We start from the raw sequence: 5724 nt of genomic DNA, 5'->3' as shown, positions 1-5724 counted from the left end.
GAGAGAGAGAGAGAGAGAGAGAGAGAGAGAGAGAGAGAGAGAGAGAGAGAGAGAGAGAGAGAGAGAGAGAGAGAGAGAGAGAGAGAGAGAGAGAGAGAGAGAGAGAGAGAGAGAGAGAGAGAGAGAGAGAGAGAGAAAGGAAACAAAGCCTGACACGTAAGCACTTAAAAAAAAAACCGCCACAGACACAGACACAGACACACACACACACACACACACACACACACACACACACACACACACACACACACACACACACACACTCACAGTCACTCACTTCCTCTCCCTCTCCCTCTCCCTCTCTCTCTCTCTCTCTCTCTCTCCTACTCTCTCTTAGCATGCGTCCCTTTGTGTCTCCTTAGGGATCGGCTCCTCACGCCCCTTAATGTCCCTGAGCGGCAGGTGTAGTAGTGTCCACCTGTTGCCGCGTCAGATAATACGACGCCCTGCACCTGTTGCTCTCTACACACCTGAGGTTCAAGTCATTAGTGAAGCAGGTGAGATGACGCTTCTTCTCCACCTCCCGCCATGGATTCTCAAACACATCTCATCCACTTCCGATATTGTGCGAAATCTCTCTCTCTCTCTCTCTCTCTCTCTCTCTCTCTCTCTCTCCCATGGGATATTGATTCATACGTAATTAACTACACTCACATCTGAGAATTTCGCTCTTTTAGTTGGCATAATTTTTCTCTCATTATTTTTTTCGACCAGTCATATGCATTTGGTAAGTAAATATTCTGTTTGAAGTCCACGTCAACATTCTACCTTGGCCACATTAATATTCTGAAGACATCGATTCACTTGATTTATATAATAAAAATAGTGAAAAAAATGTGAATAAAAATTGAATAAAACAAATAATTCTCTGAGTTACCATATGTATACTGCACATCGATATTTAGTTTTTTGTAATTGTCTGGTGCTGAGGTTTCGTGTTTTATTTACATTTTTCAGCTACATCCTCTATTGCTGAGTGGGTTCGTAAGTGGAGAGGAGCCTTTGCCTTTGCTATCCTATATTTCATACTGTAGACGTGAGAGCGTTGCCTGATGTCAGTGAAGAGGTGTGGTAGTGTTTTTTTTTTTTTTCTCTTCCGCTGCGTTCCTTTGTGTTATGAAAGTCAAGCTCGGTAATCAATTAATATATCGTACATTTAGAATACTACCACTACAACTATTACTGTTAACTGAGCCTTTATTAATTTTAATAGCTAATGTGCTGCTGTGGCCTCAAACACTTATTCGCCTCGGTGAACAGAATGACGCCGGTGGTGAGTGCCTCGCTTAGGACGTCACTTACTCGATATTTCATTTCCTTAGGTAAGTGTCGCAGCCCGCATGGCAGTATTATTCCTTATCACACATTGATCAAATCAATACTTTTCTGATTCAGGGGATGATGTTTGGTCGTGATAAGCGATGCTTTTCTTTGTCATTAGAATCTAAAAGTTTTATTGATAGTATTGTTTAATTCTCTCCTACCAAATGAAATAACTTTTTTTTGGCCATGATTGCTTCCAGGTCGTTTCAACAAGAGGATAGAAATAAAAAAAAATTCTCAGTATTGCTTTCGGAAGAAATCAATACGGGCAAGAACAAACTTTCCGCCACTCAAATAATAATGGACGTGAAATCTGACAGTATTCATTGTTATCAGTAAGCGATAAGAGATGTGTAACGCTATCGCACTGGTATTTCACTGAAGGAAACCGTGCATGTAGGAAACTTAGCGACGAAATCTACATCAAGTGTTCCAAGTAGCGGCGTGGGAGACACTCAGGCGACACTCACAAGAACATGAGTGTGGAAGCGGCGACCAAAGATATCATTGAGATATTGAGAGTCATTAAGATGGAGACGCGATGAAGTGAAGACTGATTCCTCGCTAGTGACTGAGTGGCAATCTGTACAAGAGTAAAGGCACATCTAACTTAAAGAAATAACGAGAAAAATAGAAACGTAACAATGCTGCAATTCTTTAACACAAGAGTAATCTATATTAGTGATGTATCGGATATCCGCCTCCGCCTCCGCCTCCGCGGATCCTCCGCGTTTAATTAACCTCCGCCTCCGCCTCCGCCTCCGCATTTTCAGATAATGAGACCTCCGCCTCCGCCTCCGCCTCCGCATTTTCAGAAAATGAGACCTCCGCCTCCGCCTCCGCCTCCGCAATTTAAAACTGCGGAGGCGCGGATGTTTACCGGTACCTGTATTTTTCGGCACACAGTTGCACCCCAAAATATAGTAAGATGTTTGTTTCATTACGGCGTAACAGTAACATGCAACTGTAGTACGCAGTACGCACATATGGCCTCTCTGACCGCGTCTGAACGTGAAACATACGCGTATACGGCTCTCATCTCATGCACCCCACCCACAGCTAATCTCGCACACTGCCAGACGTATGATTCCTCTTTTCATTGGTTGCTGCATCCGAATTATTAAGTTATAGATACTAAGTTGAATATTTCTATCCATTATGAATTCATTTTTTTTATTTTAAAGATTTAGCATTAGATCCTGATTATACCTGAAGGATAAAACACTTTTGACATCGTCTGAGACGTCTGACACGTCTCGCTATCTGCCGCCAGTGCCACCCCAGTGACCCCAAAGTTACTGCTGATTATCAGTGCCAGAAATAATTAAGTAGTATGCTAAATAAAACACTAGAAAGTGGAGCAATGACAGAGGAAGGCCTATGTACTCTACAGTCTATGAAAAAGAAAAAGCCTAGCCTTCAGCCGATTGCTGCAGTCACAATTACAGTCCTGTAACTATAGTACTCCACTATAGTTATCCATGAATAATTCACCGGGAATATTAAGATTTTACATTGACACTGCCAAAACTTGATTACTATCTCCTATTGTACCCAAATTTGAGTGAGGGAAAGGAGTAACAGGAGTTTATTGTCGACGCAGTACCGGTACTGTAAATGGGTAAAAAAAAAATCTGTTCCGCCTCCGCCTCCGCCTCCGCCTCCGCGGAGGTGTAGGCAACAACCTCCGCCTCCGCCTCCGCCTCCGCAAAAAACTATTCCATAACCTCCGCAACTACATCCGCATCCGCATTTTTTGAGAAACTGACCTCCGCCTCCGCCTCCGCCTCCGCGGAGCCACGAAATTTGACCTCCGATACATCACTAATCTATATTTAATACGAATGAAGTAATGTAACACCCGTCACTTAAGTTAATGATCAGTTACAAATTTGATACTCATTTTCTACGTTATTAGAACAGTGTCCTTGGAAATGCAATATGCTCAGTATACAACAATGTTAATGACGATGATATGACAGTAATACAATAATAAAATATAGGTGGCGAGTCGTCTCAGCCTTTACACTATCAGCAAGCATAATTAATTACACTACAAGTGATACAAACGTCTTTCCACACTCACGTAATCACAGCATGGTGTTGGCGGCCAAGAGGTATACACCTTTCTCCTTTCTATACATTGATCTTGCACCTGAAAATGAGATAATTATAATGGGTTAGCTCTCTCGTTATTCAGTTCCGGAACATGTTCAGCAATACACACAGCCAGGTATGCTATAGCTAACAGAATACACTGAAACACAAGGATCAAACAATAATGGGTTACGTATATGCAATGTTGGTTTGTCTGTTTGTCTGCCGTCGTTCGTCCGTCCATCCCACCCATCCCACCTCTCTCTCTCTCTCTCTCTCTCTCTCTTTGGAATATGTGTGCAATGTAATACCAGCTGAACAACTGAAATAATAAAAAAAAAAAAATAGCTTAAGCGCTTTCAACTTTAAAAAATTAAATACCAACTATTACCGTTACTTTTTACATGTCTGTTGGCTCCATCCGCCGCCATAGTCGGCAACACTAGCTCATTTCACCACACAGATTAACATAACAGACAAATCTACTGAACACAGTGTATAACTCCCACAAACAACAACCACAGTCAGAAAAAAATACCAAGACATGTGCATCAATACAAGACGTCTAATAACAAAAAAAAATAACAAAGATAACAGGAGAACTTGGAACTCAAGAGTTGACAACAATACCAGAGAGCGGAGTGAAGGAACTTTCATATATTACTAGACATTTCTAACAGTTATAAGTGATATCAAGGGGTATTTACTTAATTCATATTGGTGATGGTGTATCTCACCTTCTTTGGACACAGTCAAATCACTTTGGAGGAAGAACAACTGGAGAAATTCATAAAAAAAAGACACACTTGCTCCCTCCTGCGTGCACCCTCTGTTACTGAGAGGGTCTTGCGTTGGTGGGCCATGTGGCGTGAGAGCAATCTGCTGCGCCGCACGTACCCCGTTGGCAGTTCTCCCTTATTCATCCCTTCATTGCTTTCTCAGGTAATGTACACGTGTATATTGATGTCATAGTGTGCATGAATGACTGATTCTGATGAGTAAGAAGGTTAAAGTGTGTATTTTAATGTACTGCGCCATATTTCTTGTTGATTGGCAGATTGTGATCCAGTTGGCGCATAGTGGCCTAGTGATGTGCTCATGGGGGTGGTGAGGAGTGGTGTCTGTCGTTCGGTAGTTACATCTAACTTTTTAGAAATTTGTTTTGTTGTATTGATGTATGCGTGATATTTGTCTTGATGTGAGATGGGCTAGAAAGCTGAAGGATATATATATATATATATATATATATATATATATATATATATATATATATATATATATATATATATATATATATATATATATATATGTATATTTGTTTAGTCTTCTGATGGTTTAGTGGGCCGCGGTCGGTGAAGAGGCTAGCTGAGGACGAGATAAGAATGGATGCCCTTTTGTCAATTATTAGCTATCACAAGTACCAAATAATATATAAGTTAATGTGAAATGTTTGACATGCCATACAGATGGAGATGCATAATATATATATATATATATATATATATATATATATATATATATATATATATATATATATATATATATATATATATATATATATCTGTGTTATGTGCATTTTGCGTTGCATGTATGGTTCAGGCAGCAGCGGTTAGTAAGGTTTTTGCTGGGGTGGATGGATGGAAGGTGGAGGGAGAGTGGATGGGGTATTGGTGTTGCTTCCTTGATGTTGGTGGAGGGTATGTGGACTGGGTGTTGGCAGGGATGGAATGTAGGCGATGGGGTGGTGAATGTGGTGGTGGTGTGGAAGGGGGGTGGTAGTAGGGGATGGAATGAGGGTTGTTCACATCGAGTTAAATATCCATTACTGTGTTTTTTATCTACTTCCGTCAGTAGTGGAACTTGTGAAAATGTTAATTGACGTGTATGTCTGTTTGATAGGTGTCGCCAAACAGAGACTACTATACATTTCAGCGGTGGACAAACGGTGTTTTTTGCAGATATCTCCCAAACGAATCATTGGATGAGTATGATATTTCAACACACTACCTTGAACATCCGTTCGTAATTTATGGTTTGTCCACCGCTGAAATGTATGGTAGGTAATATTGTCTAGTTGGCAATGTCTGTAAAATAATTAAATTAAGACCGTCACAGATTTGTTGAGTAAACATAATTACCCAAACAATTTCACTTAACCATCGTGTATTTCTTACGACAAAAGGCCTCGTAAGGGCCACTCGGTGAGCTGCTGTTTATTCTCGTGTATTCCCTTTCCGGTCAAGTAGATTCCCACCACTTTCATTAGTTACTACACAAAGTCTCTCTTGTATTCGGTGATTTGCC

General features: G+C 40.8%; 1 long non-coding RNA gene across 1 annotated transcript in view; it reads right to left on the bottom strand.

Annotated features, from left to right (window-relative positions):
* LOC123510980 overlaps nt 1-4241 on the bottom strand; it is a 19835-nt gene extending 15594 nt beyond the window's left edge. Inside the window, exons 1-2 of the long non-coding RNA XR_006676673.1 lie at nt 4158-4241; nt 3410-3478 (exon numbers count right to left, since the gene is read on the bottom strand). This is a non-coding gene — a long non-coding RNA (uncharacterized LOC123510980). The remainder of the gene's footprint in view (nt 1-3409; nt 3479-4157) is intronic.
* Nucleotides 4242-5724: the final 1483 nt, after the last annotated feature.

Source organism: Portunus trituberculatus, chromosome 30 (assembly GCF_017591435.1).
Source record: "Portunus trituberculatus isolate SZX2019 chromosome 30, ASM1759143v1, whole genome shotgun sequence".
Classification (NCBI taxonomy): domain Eukaryota; kingdom Metazoa; phylum Arthropoda; class Malacostraca; order Decapoda; family Portunidae; genus Portunus; species Portunus trituberculatus.
This window is presented reverse-complemented; position numbering and strand designations above follow the sequence as displayed.